This window comes from Haplochromis burtoni, unplaced genomic scaffold, assembly GCF_018398535.1.
Source record: "Haplochromis burtoni strain Fernald_Lab_line unplaced genomic scaffold, NCSU_Asbu1 Contig_807, whole genome shotgun sequence".
Lineage (NCBI taxonomy): Eukaryota > Metazoa > Chordata > Actinopteri > Cichliformes > Cichlidae > Haplochromis > Haplochromis burtoni.
Genome location: NW_024583168.1, coordinates 55805 through 72874, shown reverse-complemented (window position 1 = coordinate 72874; position 17070 = coordinate 55805). Strand labels below are relative to the sequence as shown.

General features: G+C 39.7%; 1 long non-coding RNA gene across 1 annotated transcript in view; it reads left to right on the top strand.

Annotated features, from left to right (window-relative positions):
- LOC121812772 overlaps positions 1-17070 on the top strand; it is a 94087-nt gene that overhangs the window by 71340 nt on the left and 5677 nt on the right. Inside the window, exon 2 of the long non-coding RNA XR_006053319.1 lies at positions 62-165. This is a non-coding gene — a long non-coding RNA (uncharacterized LOC121812772). The remainder of the gene's footprint in view (positions 1-61; positions 166-17070) is intronic.

Sequence of the window (17070 nt, the reverse complement as noted above, 5' to 3'; positions counted from 1 at the left end):
TAAGTGGCTTTGCAGTTTGTGCATGAATAACCATCTTCTCGCATCTATCCCCTTTTTCTAGGACAAACATCTTGTGACGGTCAACGCTGAAGCTAAAAGCAAAAACAACTCAAACATCTCTAAAGAGAGAAGGGCTCCTTCATGGTGCTGAAGTACTTCCCAAAGGTAAGAATTGTATAAGCATTGAAATTTGAACCTCGACAGACAATTCTGTTTCTCTACATCCTTTTATATGAAGAATCCAGACACAGATCAGGTGATTCCGATGGCTCTAATCAAGCTGTTTTTGCAGCCCATTCTTCCAATTCAGTATGATGTGCAACGAGCATCATACTGTTAGTTCATCAGATCAAACTGAAACTTAAAACATACTGCAAAGGGTCCATTTTAAACATTTTCATTTTAACTTTACTATTAAAATCAAAATGATGAGATTCAAGATAAAATTGCATTTAACCTCCTAGGACCTGGCGTCCACATATGTGGACATCACATTTTAGGTTGTCTTGACCAAAATACTAAATTTTGCTCTACAAGGACCTGATATCCACTTGCGAGGACATTATACTGCAAAAAAAAAAAATCTGGTGATTCTTTGTTTTTACATTCATCAGGTCCCAATATGCCCAAATATCAAAGAGAAATTAAAAATGCATGCCATGAAAGAGTTCAGGTCTTAGGAGGTTAAACAATTTTCGCCCACCTTTTATTTTTTGATCAGATTGCTATTCTATAAAAAGTTTTTCTTCTTTCAGTCTTTCCAGGGCTGACGGTGTGTGTGTGTGTGTGTGTGTGTGTGTGTGTGTGTGTGTGTGTGTGTGAGCTTTCAGTGAGATAAACACTTGAGTTATAGATTCTCCACAGGAGGAAATCTATAATGTTTAATACAGGCTCAGTAGAAATATTGGTTTCCCTCAGTGAACAATCCAATTGAACCCTTCAGTTTAACAATGTGCATGTAGTTTGGATGAGGTCAGTGCAGTGGCTAATACCCAGAGATCCATTGAATACATTTAATTCATGGCATGCCAATTCACAACAACAATAATCTCAAGGTACTTTGCAGTGTTATGGATCGAAAACAAACGATTCCCTTTGATCAAGTATGTAGTGATAACAGAAAGGAACAAAATCTCGTAACAAAAAGAAACCTCCAGCAGAACCAGGCTCAAGGTGGACGATCATCTGCCTCAGCCAATTTGGGGTAAAGAGGAAGTCGATGAAGCTGACTACAGATCAGGAGCATGCAGTTTTAGCTCCTCCTGCCTGATATATGATAATCAGACAACAGTGCTAAACTATTTAAAACTCAGCGAGTCATTTTCCAAGGTGAGACTGTGGGCTCTTGTTAAATGAGTACATCTTTCAGGGGAAAGTATAAGGTTTGGATTACTGTGTGAAAGAGACTGTCCGACAATACCTAAAACTTCCTCACGTACTTAAAAAAAAAAAAAGTACAGGACAATACAAATGATACAGAAGGCATTAAACTCCTTCTCAGTTGACTTATTTATAGTCCCAGGAATATTCTGTTGCATAAAATGTGAAAACGGACAGACAATAACTCACCACCATTTCATAAAGTTACAAAATGACCCTGCTTTATTTTTTTCAATTCGTAAACAATTATTGCACCATTAAATATGATGAAAATTTAATGTAAAAATGTAAATTCGATGAAAATAAACGTATATAATTTATTTCTATAATTGCATTTTATTTGAAAAATATTACTATAATAAATCCATTAATTTAACAGTAAATGATGGAGTAGTGACTTGTGGGCGGGAATGGGGGACTAGGATGCAAGCTATAGCTTCGTGAGAAACAATTAAGGATTGATCTTCTGTGATTTCCAGCCTCAGCAGAGACTGAAGACCCTGGGAGAGATGGTATGAGAGTGACATGGGGAGGAGATACAGGTCAGGTTCATCAGGTCAGGTTCGTTCATCTCAAATTCGCAAACCTGGAGTATGGGACGAGTTTGACTATCGTGTGGACATGTGCCGCGCTTGCAGAAGGGGACACACTGAGTACTTATTAACATTTTAAGAACCTTTATACTCAACTATGTATTTAAAATTTACTGCAAACTTCTTTGTCCGCTTTTTTTTCAGATCAGATGATTCTTTTCCAAACACCCAACAGAATTTTTAGTCCTCAGCCTTAAACTTGATTACATGATTACTCAAGAACAAGGCGTCATAGGATTTCTAAATTAATACAATAGGGGCATCTGTTAAAAATCTCAGACAAGTTCAGATGTCACTGATCGTGACCTCTGACCTAGACCATGAGGTTAAGTTTTCTGAAAGTCTGGTAAATGCTATGTCTCAAGAAAGAAGCCGCCAAGGATTTTTACATTTATGGTGCAGCTACTACGATGCTGAGGGGGTTCGTGCACAGTGAAATTCAGATGTGTAATAAACACGCATGTAGGGGTGCTAAAGCAGTGCTAGGAATGTGTGATTTTGTGTCCCTAAAAATACGCTTATGTTGTCAGTCAAACTGAACCAAGAATAATGGACGTGTTATCAGTGCAAATTGACAGGTTGTGTGTGTGTAGTTCGGGAGTATGCTGCTGACAGCACAGTGATGAGATGATAAGGTGTGGTCTTCATGCTGGAGAAAGCCAGAATGATGGACGTGCCTGTTTCTTACTCTTATCCTGATAATCTGTCCAGTTTGACTGACTGAGCAGTGATGCTCTGGAGTCTTCACCCAGCATACACCCACCTAAATACCTGCCTGATGCACACATGGAGGACAGGATGTGGAGGGATTTTTACAGTGATTTTTCTCTTCAGAGATATTTTCATTTAATTTCTAAAATAATTATCTCACTTTCCAGCCGGGTAGATCCAAGATGAGTTCTGTGCATTCACTTCCTCTAACCCTTACTCCTGGTGTTGTCCTCCTGTCACGCTTTTGATCTCTCCATCACCTTAGTGTCACTGCTTTTATCTCGTCACCCTAAGCAACCTCTTCATCCTATTGTCCTGCTGCTGCTATCTGCCTCTTTGTTACTGTGATGAGGGTCAGCGGGTCAGCCGGGGGGCTCGTCATTAGCTGTGCGCGTGCATGTATGTGTGCACATGGTAAAGTGTGTACAGGTGTACATAAGATATGAGGGCCTTTACTGATCGCTGTGAGGAAGCTGTGTCAGAGAAGGAAACTATAAACATACATCTGTTTGGCACATATACTGTATTAGTTACATAAACTAAACTAAACCTGTTCATTTTCTTTTTTAAATATTTCCAAGGCTACCATCTTTACTGTTACATAGAGGCGTGCGGAACGATCCAAATATCAATAATATCCATACCAACTCTGATATTGGTATCGGTTCGATGCTAGTACCATAGGATCAATACACTGTTTCTTTCTGGCACGTTCAATAAGTAGCCCACAGAAAAAAAGTTTATTGATTTAGTGGTCATTAAAATGTGTTCAGGATTTGCAAATTAATGGTGATCATCTCATAAATCATGACACATTGCTCTCCCCTACATAAGCTGCCTTTATAAAGTAAAAGTATCTGTCTTGGTATTGGCAACACTGGCCCTGTATTTACATGGTATCACACCGACACCAAAATCTGCAGTACTACTATTACAGATTAATTTTATCTGAACATAACATATGAGATGGGGACACCATCGGACATTGACTTAACTTTTAAGACACCAAGACAAAATCCCAGATTTGGATGTTTTTAGAGATCAGCTGGGATGTGCTGAGTTACAGCCTAGCATGAACACATGGAAAGACAGCTCCATTTAACTTCAATTCAGAAAGAAAAAGCATGAAGCTCTACCACATAAACTGGAAAGTTGTGTATAAAAAGACTGGTTAAACTGTATATAAATGCAAAATAAAGAGTTATTTATAAATTTGGCTTTTTTTTCCCCTGACATCATGTCACTCTGCCAGTGTTTTTCTTTCTACTGCCTTCTGTGCTGACCACTTACACACGCTCTCTCGTGCTTTATCTACGTCAGTCGAACAAAAGGAACCAATAGGAAACTGCTGATGCTGCTCGGGTTGTGACAAACAAACAGAATCCAGAGCTGTCCATCAGCCTCCCATTTTTAACCAATCTCATCTTTTCTGCTCTGGTTAAAATTAGAGATTTATGTGAGCCTGTATGATGTTTAAACATTTACACATAGGAATTTTATCTGTGTTTTTTTTTTTTTTTGCAAAATCAAAAAAGCTTTACTGGACATGCAGTTGGAGACATTAGCATAGCGTGTGTGTGTCTGGCTTGCTGGTTTGTCCTTCCAGTCTCGCTGGGCTGCAGTGTAGTCCTTCTGTGTTTCTGGACATCAGCTTATTGTGCCTGCTGGTAATGAGAGCTGCTTAGTGTGTGATTCTGCCATTGCTGTTTGTTTAGGTGTGTGTATGGGTGTATTTGCATACATGTGTACACGTGTGTTTGGATGCCACTATTTATTCAGCTTCACCGGCTTCCTCAAGGTTGCCTCTTCTCAGCCAGGAGACAAGAATAATACTGTTGTGTGTGTGTTTGCCCGGGGGGAATAGAATCTAGAGTAAACACACGTGTCCGTCTCATTCCCAGGTGGAGTTGGATGAATGAATTCAGTGATAGTGACAAGCCAGCAGCTACTTTGGTGCATTCTGCCGCGCAGCGTGTGTGTGTGTGTGTGTGTGTGTGTGTGTGTGTGTGTGTGTGTGTGTGTGTGTGTGTGTGTGTGTGCGCGCAGGTAGACTGGCTGCTTAGCTTGTTCACATTTCTGTTTTTTATTGTTTGTCAGGAAAACTGTGAGATATTACTCTCTTTGTAACATAGAAATTTCACTAACTGCTCTGATAGCTGTTCACTCATAGTAATTGAAGGAACTTCTGGTCTTTGATTTTGATTTTGGAAATTTTGCCTAATTTGAACTGTCATTTTTTTTTTAAAAAAACAACAGATTTGTCATCCTGCATACGGCCAAAGACAGAGAAACCCAGCTGTGCGCAAAAACAGCCGAGCAATGACACAACCAACAGAAACTGGACAATATTTGTTATTTTAACTAAAGGGTCTACAAATATTTCTCAAAACTATGTCAGAAAAAGTGAATTTTAAGAGTTTGTGAAGCATAAACTGCTGTTATAAAATGTAATATTTGGCAGCAAATCCTTTTCCAAGAAACCTCTCAGGTATGAGAGAGAAAACCGTGCCCAGCACAGCCACACCTTCTAGCTGGCCCGGCAGTCAAATATGTCCCTTTAATGAGGCTGGCGACTTTTCTGTCTTTACAGCAGGTATGCTATACTGCCAAAAGTATTAACTCACCCTTCTTGATAATTGAGTTCAGGTGTTCCAATCACTTCCATGGCCACAGGTATAAAAAAGAAATCAAGTACCTAGGCATGCAGACTGCTTCTACAAACATTTGTGAAAGAATGGCTCGCTCTCAGGAGCTCAGTGAATTCCAGCGTAGTACTGTGAAAGAATGCCACGTGTGCAACAAGTCCAGTCATAAAATTTTCTAGCAACTAGATATTTCACAGTCAACTGTTAGTGGTATCATAAGAAAGTGGAAACAGAGGTACAGAGGTCGACAACTTTCTGAAGAGTCAATCAATCTCCAAACGCCATGTAGCTGTCAGATTAGCTGCATCTAACCTGGATGCAGTGGTGTAAAGCACGCAGCCACTGGACTCTAAAGCAGTGGAGATGTGTTCTCTGGAGTGATGAAACACACTTCTCCCTCTGGCAATCGGGTGGACAAGGTTGGATTTGGTGGTTGCCAGGAGAACGGTACTTAACGGTACTTAAAGTAAAGTTTGGTGGAGGGAGGATTAAGGTGTGGGTTGTTTTTCGGTACTTGGGCCCAGGCCCTTCCCATATGGAAAAGAAATAGTAAAAACTTATAAAAGACTTGCATAAGATGTGGCCTACTTCATATAGTGAATCATATAAGGCTTATATGATTTACTCATGAAAGTGGCCACCTTCTCATTACTTTCATATATTGTTTTAGTAAGTATCCAAAACATACAAGTTTCATTTATATAATTTTTCAAGGGATCTTATATCTGTTTTCACTCTTGTAGGCTTTTCACACAAGTTTCACACAAGACACAAGTTTGGTGTGTGAGAAGTTGACTGGTCTGCACAGAGTCCTCACCTCAACCCGACAGAATACCTTGGGGATGAATTAGAGCGGAGACTGTGAGCCAGGCCTTCTCTTTCATTAGTGTCTGACCCCACAAATGCACTTCTGGAAGAATGTTCAAAAATTCCCGTAAACACACTCCTAAACCTTGTGGAAAACTTTTCCACAATAGTTGAAGGTGTTATAGCTGTAAACTGTAGGCTGGCGAGATATTAAAACCTGTGGATTCAGAATGGATTATATGAGTGTGAAGGTAGATGAGCGAATACTTTTGACTATATAGTGTACAGTATCTGTAAATTGACAGTTTCAATAAATTTTGTGAAATTTTTATCAGATGTTTAACCATTTACCAATCTAGTAAAACTATTTATCTTTTTTTGTAACTTAATCATGTTGTGTCCCATTTGTGTTCAGCTAAACTGACTCAGTGTTTTTTGTGCCAAGACTTTATTTTTTCTGGCATTTTGTACGTTGGCATATTATTTCTGGTATATTTTATGAATGTAATAACAGATAGAAGCTAGAGAGTTATGCAATGCTAGCATAGACTAGCTAGCTTGGTAAATCTCTAACTCACTGTGATTTTGAATAGCGTGAACATTTTCGGTAGCAAAATACAGGACTGTACAAAAATAATGCATATCTAACAGTAAAAATTAAATGGTTGAGTTATTTTTAAAAAAAAATAAACAATTTTCAGAAAGAAGGGGGACTTCTTGATTTTTGTAACTTTGTAAACATGATAACTTGAGAACAAGGCAACATGGGATTTTCAAATTGGCACCATGGGTACATCTGTCATGGTCCTGGGTCAGGCCACCCAGTGTTTCTGAGTTCCATGTTATTTTGTTTTTTCATCTGTATTCCAGTTTCTTTTCAGTTTTCTAGTTAAGTTCGTCATGCCTAGTTTACAGTTTTAGTTCATGGTTTATCAGGTTCCCCTTGTGTTATCACCCCTGTGTCCAAGTTCCCCTCATTGTTGTATGTGTCTTATCTGTCATATTTCTGGTCTGTATGGCTCTCATTGTCAAGTTTGTCATGTCTACTTCTCCATGTTTCCTGTTTTATTTTGAAAGAGTTCTTTGTTCATTGTGTTCAGTTTCACATCCCCGGTCCTGTCATTAGGTTTATGTGTGTCAGCTGTTCTCCCTCATGTGTTTCCATTTCCCCTAATCATCCCTGTGGGTATTTAGTCTGTGTGTTTCAGTTCAGTCTTTGTCAGATCGTCTGTTATCCTCACCACAGATTTCATAGTTTTCCCTCATTGTTTCACTGTGTTTCATAGCATTCCTAGTAAGTTTGCATGTATAGTTTTTCATAGTTCTTTCACAGAGTGTCATAGTCTTTTAGTTTACACAGTGTTTTAGTCTCCTTAGTTTTCCCAGTTTCAGTATGTCTCTGGTATTTTTCTCATGCCAGCAGTCACAATAAAGGCTCACTTTATTTTTGGAAACTTAGTTCTGTCTCCACCGTGTCTGCTTTTGGGTCTACCTCATCTTCACACCGGCGCACCCCACCGTGACAACATCTACTAAAAATCTCAGATGAGTTCAACTATCTGTTACTTGTAATGCGTTACTGTAATCTGATTACTTTTTTCAAGTAACGAGTAAAGTAAGGGATTACTATTGCAAAAAGGTAATTAGATTACGTTACTTTCCCATAGGAACGCTGCGTTACTGCGTTACTAAAACCGTGATTTTTTTTTTTGCGAGAATGTCTCATGACAGTGACGTAAGCAAGTGCGACGTTTGTGACAACAGCTGTGTGCAAATCAACAGTGGATCACATATCGAGTGCGGGAGAGAGTATGAGCGTGCAGCGTTTAAAGCGTGGAAGTACTGACCTTACTTTGAGTTTGATTCCATAAAAAGTGACAAAAACATTAGCGTCCGTTGTGCGTGGGAAGAAAACTTCTTTTTACAGCAAAAAAGAACCCTAAACAAGCACCGAGTAGCTACGACGTCATGGGAAATTCACAGAGAAACTCACGGATTCTTCCACTGACCGCTGCGGCACACCTGCACCAGGGTAAACCTCCGCCTACCCCACTCCTGCTTTACAGGTGAAAATAGAGCAACAGGACCGCTAGTCTTTGACTTTATTTATTTTCTGCTGTGTTTTACTTGCATCTATTTGAAAGACTGAGTGTAAACACAAAAAATATTTTATTTTATGTGCTGGAATGTGCAGAAAATAGATTTAAATGTTAAACTAATTTCTTCCAGTCAGAGAATGTTGCATATAATTAAATTTTTGCTTGATGCATAAAGTTAAAAGATTAAAACTGATAAAACAAGTTTTAAAAAAAGAGACTTTTCCATTTGATTACATTTTGTATGATGGATTATGCAGAAAAAGTAGAATTGGGCTGAAAGATCTATCACTTTATCACCTATTCAGGTTGTAAATCGTGTTTTTAAAAAGTAACTAAGTAACTAAGTAATTACTTTTGAAAATAAGTAATCAGTAAAGTAACAGGATTACTTTTTTGGGGAAGTAATCAGTAATTAGTTACTGATTACTTTTTTCAAGTAACTTGACCAACACTGCTTCTAGGCCTGACGACATAACATTTTAGCTGCCTAAAAATGGGGACTGTAATTCACAGACCAATAAGTAAATATGTTAATTTCATCCAAACAGTCTGTAGCATAGTAAGTGCAATGACTCATGCACAGATATTTAATATAGGTACATTTTGTTCACGTTTTACAGTCTATAACAGACTTTTAATGGGGTAAAAAAAGGACATGGATTGTGCTGGTGCACTGAACTGCTGTGATAACGTCTCCCTCTCTCACACACACGAAGCATAGAAAGAAGGGGATAAAGGGCCTTTTTTCCGTTCCACATGCCAGGCAGCTCCCAGTGGCCTCTCTGTTGACATAGCTGCCACAATGGGAACTAAAGGCCTCCCAATGCATCCCATTATGAGCCTAACCCCAGGCCCAGTGCTGCACTGCAGGGTTAGCCAGTGCGGGCCAGCCGGCATCAGCCAAAGCCCCCTTGAATATTAGTCTGGGTATATAAGACTATCCTCTCGCTCCCGCCCCCTGCCACATTGTTCAGCGTTATTCTGCTCCCACAATAGGACATCACACTTTGGAAGTAATTTTCAAATAGGGGAAGCCAATCAAAAATAATGGCACTTATTGTTTCTCTTTTAACACACATTGCTGAGCGCCCTGCCCCTCCCTCCTCTGTTGCTTTCTCTGCCTGTGTAGCCCTAAACCCCAGGGTTCATTCACGTCTATTATATGGACAAATTAAATAAAACCCGGTATTGGTTGGAGGGGAGCGGAGAGCCACGCCGGCCATCGGTGGTGGCACTGGAAAGAATCAGAGATGGGAGGAACACCAAGCGGGGAAGGCCCGAGGAGTTGATTCAAGGCAGCACCAGAAGAGGTTTTAGGAAGAGCTCAGAATAACCCAGGAGGAAAGCACTGGGAAAAGGAGTGAAGTAGAAGAAAAAGACATGGGTACTGAAAACAGGGACAGAGTTCAGTTCTCCAACATGTAACCAAGTTTGTGCCATTAATGGATATATAAACCTCTGTGGGAGCTACCTAACGAAGATGTGCTAGGGGACAATCTGTCACTGCTAGCCAATACACAGACTATTGGAAAAGTAGTGGGAAATGTATCTAACTAGGAAAAACAAGAACTTATGAGGAATAATGGAGACAGCACCGGGCATCCATTCTTTTGTGCTCACCTTCTATCTATCCAGAAAACATTGTTTTTAAAAAGTGTACAAATCAAAGTGTCTCTTGCCTCTTGATGGACTCGTTGGTTACTGCAAGGACAAAATGGATATTTGGGAGGAAAAGTTCTCAGTTTGCCTACCTGCTGCTTTATTGTCATGGATGCATGGATGCTGGTAAAATGAGGGAAGGTATGTTGCGTCTTCTAAAGGAGGGAGGGTCCTTTGAGGCCTGACAGTGTGTGTGTTTGCATGGTTGAAGTTTTTTTGCTAATAAGTTGCTGAAGGTAAATGTATATTTTCGTGCTTTGAAAGCAGGGAATCTGTATAATTATGCAACAACTGTTCTCATATAAGCACTGCTTTCACAAAAACTACAAAAAGCCTCAACATCATTGGCGAAAAAAATATAATAATTGCACCAAGTTGTAGCAGAGGATCCCTGCAAAGAGCTACTATGACTACTGTTGATGGCCGGGTTTGTTAGCTGGCAATGGAAAGAAGTGAATTGGGGAAATTTATGTGCATTCCCAAGAGCCATGTGGTGTCTTTTAGTTTTAGTCAAGAATCTTACGATCATGGGAAGATTAATGCTGGTGTCTTATACTTATACATTCAATTCTCAGTGCTGATTTTGTTATGAGGAAGAAAAGTAGGCCTTCACAGATTTTCAGCTTTAACAAAATGGTTTTATTACCACCGAAAGTGACCACAATGCAGAATCAGAGAAAGGAACAGCTTACGTGGTGTGCAAAAGCTCTAGCGCCTTAAATATGACATCTGTGTTTTTCAGAGCGTAACTGTTGTCTTGGATTAGATTCCTGGGAACAGATTCTTAAATGTGAGCACGTACTTACAGATTGTTGCAAAACGTGTGGCTTGTTAATATATGACAACAGCTCAGATTTCATTTAAGGGGTGATTTAAGCCCAACGTAAAAACACTGGGCTAGGAAAAATCTCAATCAAAATCACTCTTCTAGCATGCTCAAACTTGAATCATACAAAGAAGACAGAAAGCAGATAGTGTAACTCCAGGTGGAAACACCAAGAGAAGCAAACAGGATAGACAGAGAGACATAAATGGGAGGAAGAGGAGAGAACGCTTAAGTGAAGGACAGGAGTGAAAAGGAATAGGGGAGGAACAAAATAAGAAGAAAAGGTTATCAAGAGAAGGGAGGAAAGGGCAGGTGTGGGATAACTGCTCTTTGGGGTCTTTGAAAGCAGCTGGCCCTGGCTTGAAGCTTGAACCCATTTAGGATGAGCAAGAGACATTGAGAACAAGTGCAAGGGAGCGAGAGAGAGTAAGGTAGCGGCTCCTCAACCCCACACTTAAAGGCCCTCCACAGGAAGTCCTCATTCTTCCCAGAGCGGACACCCCCTACCAACAGCTACGAAAAAGCCCTCATTTAGGATGTGTAGGGGGAGAGAGAGGACCCCCATCCTCCTCTGAGGGGGGTCCAATATCAAAACTTTCCCTCAGCAGGATAGAGAGAAATGTCAGCAAGAAAGACGGCTTCAGGCTCCTGCCCTTCATCATTTTATTTGGATATTGATTTGTGTGTAGGTTTGGCCTTTTCTGAATTTTGTGATGTTGAATTTAAAGTTGACCAGTCCATTACTGGACACTAATAGAAATGACTGGTAAAAAAAAAATAGTTATGAATTATTAATATTCTTCAGGTCGTGTAATAACTTATATCAGGCTCCCTCTGGTTTTTGTGGATCCCCTCATATACAAGTAAAAGAAGAGAAAAAAACATAATTATGATTTTCAACTTCTTTATACTCCAAAAACTTAATTTCAAATGAAAATGATCTACTTCATGTTACAATTTGTTTTCTTAGATAACAGAACTGGTATTGTGTTACTTTGTACTGAGGGTAGGGGACCATTTTATTTGAAAATAATGACCTTCACACTTCCTTATAGTGTCTTTATCAATAAGCTTAGAGGAGCCCAAATTTCCACAAACAAGCCACTGCTGGATTTTTTGGATCAGGTCATGTTTAAGCGTCTAATTTGAAGACATTTTTCCCATCCCATAATTTCTTTCCAGTCATTATTAAAATTGGCAAAGATGACCCTCAGACCGACCTCATAAGTTATATGGATTTTTGCTTTCAGAAAGCAAATCAACTGAAGATTGCTAACCAACCATACGCTCCCAGCTTCACAAGTTCATTGAGTTTTTGGTGTTGCTTTTTATTATTATTTTCTTTGTTAATAAAATTAAGCTATAATTGTGCGTTTGGGAAAAAGGATCATTATCATCTGTATGCTGAATTTCTAAATTTGCCTATACTTTTTTCATTATACACGGTTTTTACATACTCTCAAATTCCTACTACCTTTACCTCCTACCAAAAAAATCAGAATATGTCAAACTTACTTTGTCAAACAAACTTAGACTAATAAATCAGACAGCTAATCTGTAAATGTCACCATTTTTAAATTGTAATTTGAACTTTATGACTTATTTTCTTTTACTTTTTCACTGTATTGCATGTTTTTTTAAAGGTAGATAAAGAAGTGGGCCTTAATTTCATCAGATGTGAATTTGTGTTCTAATAGACATTAAAAAAAGTAGATTTCATAATTAATCTTGTTTTTTCTTAATAAAATGTTAAATCATGTTTCCCCAAATGCACCCAAGACTGATTGTTTAAATGTTTAAGTTAAAAAATTTAAACAATTAAATCCGATCTCCGTGATTGTTAGCCAAACATTTGTCAAGTGAATAAATTAATATGTTTTTACACACACCGTACTCCACAACCTCATAAACTGGTAAATTAACATAAAGTTAGAACAACTGTGATTTCAGCTGACAGAATCAGATGTGTCAGGTAAACTCGGCCACAGTGGGGTTGTGTGGGATTAGCTGCTCTTTGCCACTGACACTAACCACACACACACACACACACATACACACACAGACAGAGAGGTATCTGTTGGCAGTCAGCTGTTTTCTCTGCTGATGACAGAGAAAGTAGGGGCAGGGGTGTGTATGAAAGTAGCGCTGTGCTTGTGATATTATTGCATATGTGTTATACCAACAGTGAGCTGGACTCATTTAACTTCAGCAGTTTTGTTAACAAACAAACAAAAAGTAAATCTTGAATGTCATGCAGAACTAGTTAATTTCTTTCATTCATTCATGATTTACAATATGGGGGAAAAATCAGATCTCATAGGAGGATATGAATCTCCGAATTGCTGATGCATCCACCTCCTCTGGAGGAAGTACTGCACTGCAGTTCTTGCACTCACACCTGTGATGTCACGTTGTCCCAGGGAAATGAAAGAGGTGAATGCACTGACAGTACTGAGATCCATATTCTACGATTAATGGTGTGTAGTCTCAGTTAACGTGTCTTACTTTACGTTTGGTTATTATTTGAAAAGTAGATAATCCAACTTTGACATTTGCATTGATTGTAGTTCTGTGTTGAAAAGGGCCAAACTAGGGTGTGCCAACCACCATCTACTGTAGGTACTTACTTTGCTTCTCTTACTTTTACATCCCCACTTTAAAGCTCTTACCTTGGATTATGATTGCAAGTTCTGAAAGTTTAGCAAAAACGAATTTTGATCTGCATATATGAGAGAACAACCTGACCGGTAGTTCCCAGGAGACTTGAGCTGAGCCCACCCGTTGAGTCGTTTAAAGCAGCAAACAGTTGGTTTTTATGTAAAAACCCTGTCGTAAAAAAGAATTCAGCTGCTGGATTTGAACAGTGGAATGAAAGCGAGGTTCCAGCATGCATCATGATTTCACACTGTGTGTGCAGTGGATGTGCTTTGTGTATTCTGACAGATATGTGTGTGTTTGCATTAACCAGACAGGTTGAACTGATGCTGATCATTTTGATGTGTTCATTGTGTGTGTGTGTGTGTGTGTGTGTGTGTGTGTGTGTGTGTGTGTGTGTGTGTGTGTGTGTGTGTTTGCATTGGCTGAGACTGACTGCTCTCTGAGGGACTATCATTGCTGGTAATCCTCTTCATGGCCGACTAATCTGTTTTCGCCGGGTCACTCCATCCCCGCCCTCCCTCCCTCCCCCCGTCTCTCTCTCTCTCTCACTCACACACACACACACTCTTCCCTTTTCTCTTTTCACCACTCCTCAGCAGGGTTCCTCCCTCTCTCCTTACCTTGTTCTTCAAAGGTCACTTCTTTATTCTTCCCTCGCTCCTTTCTATCTGCCCTTCTCCCTTTAATAACACTAATCTTATTATACAAAGAATCAAAGCTTTCATGTTTACCTCCTGTCCATTTGAAAATCAAACTAATAATAAGAGGTTAAGGATCTCCTTCCTCCCCCTCTGTGCTCTTCCTCCTCCTGATCCTTCCACTCTTCATTTACCATTTCCTCCAACTTCCCTCTGATCATGTAAGAGCTACAGGAGTGGCCTTACAAATGCAGGATTCTTTCAGGAGTAGTAGTTTCCATCTGCAGCTATTTATATCTTGTGGCTATTGCAGTCTTTTCTGGGACCTCTGTGCCCTTCCATGCACATATGTAGAAATGTGAGCAGACAGAACAACAGAGCAGGCATCAGTGTCAACACATATAGCACTACTTAAATGCAGAACTCCATGTGGGATTTGCTAGTTCACTTCATAAAGAGCTGATTTACCAGGAGTGTGGCTGAGTCTGACCTTCTTGCTTGCCTGAGCAAAAATGTGATGATTGTTTTAAAGCCATCTCTATGATGCTGTTTCTTGCAAGAATCCTGTACTGCTTCTCAACACACAGTTTTAGTTTCTTTTTAGTAAACGCTGATTGCAAAGCACCGTATGTCATGAATCCCAGGGATTAACATTTCTATGCAGTATACGACAAACACCTTAGACCTCCATTAAATTAAAAAATACTTCTTTCCAATCCTTCCAATCATCTCCTCATCTTTCTCAACCCTTCAGCTTACCTCTGCTCTCACCGCTGACAAAACCCCAATCAGATTTCTTCCCAGTTCCTGCACAAACAGGCAAACTCAAACACGTGGTCTAATCATATTTCTGCCTATCTAGAAGCAATCAGTGATAGTGTTGGCTGCTCCCGAGCGCCTCGACAATACTGGCAGAGAGGGAGGCCACGCATGCTCTAATTAAATTAAATGTGTATTCTGGTGTGTGTGTGTGTGTGTGTGTGTGTCTGTAGAGGGTTGTGGGTATGTGGGGGATGTTATGAGGGAGGGGGGCACAAATAAAAATGTAGCCGCGGCATCAACACTGCTTGACCCGCCTGCAGCAGATGGAAGAGCGATGGAGGAAATAAAGGCTCGATGTGAATAGCTCAGCTGAAAGTGCCAAAGGTCAAAGCAGGATGTTGATCATCGCTGCTACATTAACAGCATCATGTTTTTTTTAATGATCTGTTTTTACACATCACGTTTCAGAAATTACTCATTAGAGTTTGACAATTTCTGCTAATGAATTTCCCATTCCTTTCCTGCTTGTGTTTGGGAACACAACATTCCCGATCCTAACACCGTATCACCGACAGACAAGACTAAAAAGAAACAAAGAGTTAAACATGAGTCTGAAAAGCAAATACTCACCTGCTTACTGCAAAAAAGACTTTTGCACCTGTGAAACAGTTTTTGATTGCTCATTGCACAATGGACTATGTCTTTTTTGATCTACCTTTTTCTTAAGTAGGTCCCTGTTTGCCTGGTTGCATTGTACGCTGGACAAATCATTGAGATAGAAGGCAAAATATCAATTTCTGCCTAAAGGTTCAACCTTTGACTACATCTTTTACAGTTAATACGAGAGGAAAGGGAAAAAAAGCAACCAGACAATGTGCCAACAACAGAAGTAAATACTGTAGAGCATAAACAATGCAGGTTATATGAAACAGTCTTTTCAAATCCTTTCTAAAGAAAGGAAATGCATTCAGAATGCTTGTAAGGCGTCAAGGATGCACGTAATTAGTAATTTCCCTGGTTTAGAGCAAAAATCCAGATCACCTCACAGAGCATTTGGTCTCAGCTACGATGTAGAAGCTCATCTGAAGCTGAAACATGAAGTCAGTCAGAAATCATGCGCTCTTACATTTGGTACGGCAGTATAACCAGTTGGCTTTAATGGACTTTATTTTTAAGTTTGCATGCTTTTCCTCCACCCCCATACTCCCACCAAAGGCTCTTAATCATTTGTAGTAATTACACAGTTCACAGCTCAGTAAGTCTTTCTAAGCATTTTCTTTGAAAAGTTCAGATGGGTCCTCAAGAGGTGGACCAGAGTAAGAGTAGGGAAATGGCACAGCCTGAGCATCTCCACTCTAAGCATCTCCATGCTGTTTTTGAGATATAAAGCTCAAAGCAAGTTTCTGGTCATTGCTGCTAGATCCCATTAGCAAAAAGTGATGTGGCTGCTAATTGTTCAAGTATTTGAAAAGAGATGACCTGTGGTCTTGTTTACACTGAGCTGAAAACTGTTTTAGTTTATGCAAACGGACCTGACCGGAAAGAAAGGCTCAGGATATGTGACTTTAAGTGTCCAATATCTGCATTAGAAATGTTAGAGTAAATGGTTTTAAAGCTCCAGTGTAAATGCGGACTTCTCTGCCTGCACCCTTAGCTGTCTGCCAGACAGGCAAAACCCATTAGCAAGGCTCTGTTAGCAATCGTCTTGTAAACCGAGACCCCAGGCATTCATTAGGCATCAATCAAAGGACGAGGTGTGATGATTAAATGATGAGTGCAAATGCTTAACAGTGTTCGGTACACCAGGCCACTTTACTCTGACACTTGAAAATGGGGTGGGGGGAAATGGATGGAAGAAAGATGATGTTAGTCTCTGTGGAGATGGCTGGAACTGGATGGTTGCAACTGGTTAATTTATTCATGCAAGTTATTAAAGAAAGTGAATTTCAAAACCTTGAAGTCAAAGCTTGATGATGCCGCCAATTGCTAGTGGAGCGAAGAGAAGTTAAAGTGCTCGCATTGTCTCTCAGTAATCATCATTAAACTGTACTTAGTTCAGGAATTTGTAGACTTTCTTCCAATTTCACAGCTCAGAACATTTCAGTGAAGCGGCCGTAGTATCCGAACAAAGTCTGTGATTCTCCAGTGTTCTGAAACCTGTAACAGTAACAATGAATACATCAGTTTTAAATAACTCACATGACATATAATGCAGCCATGTTAAATTCTTTTACTCGTGCTAATATTTGCACATTTGCAAACATTTTTTTCCTCGTTTATTTGGTTAAAAAC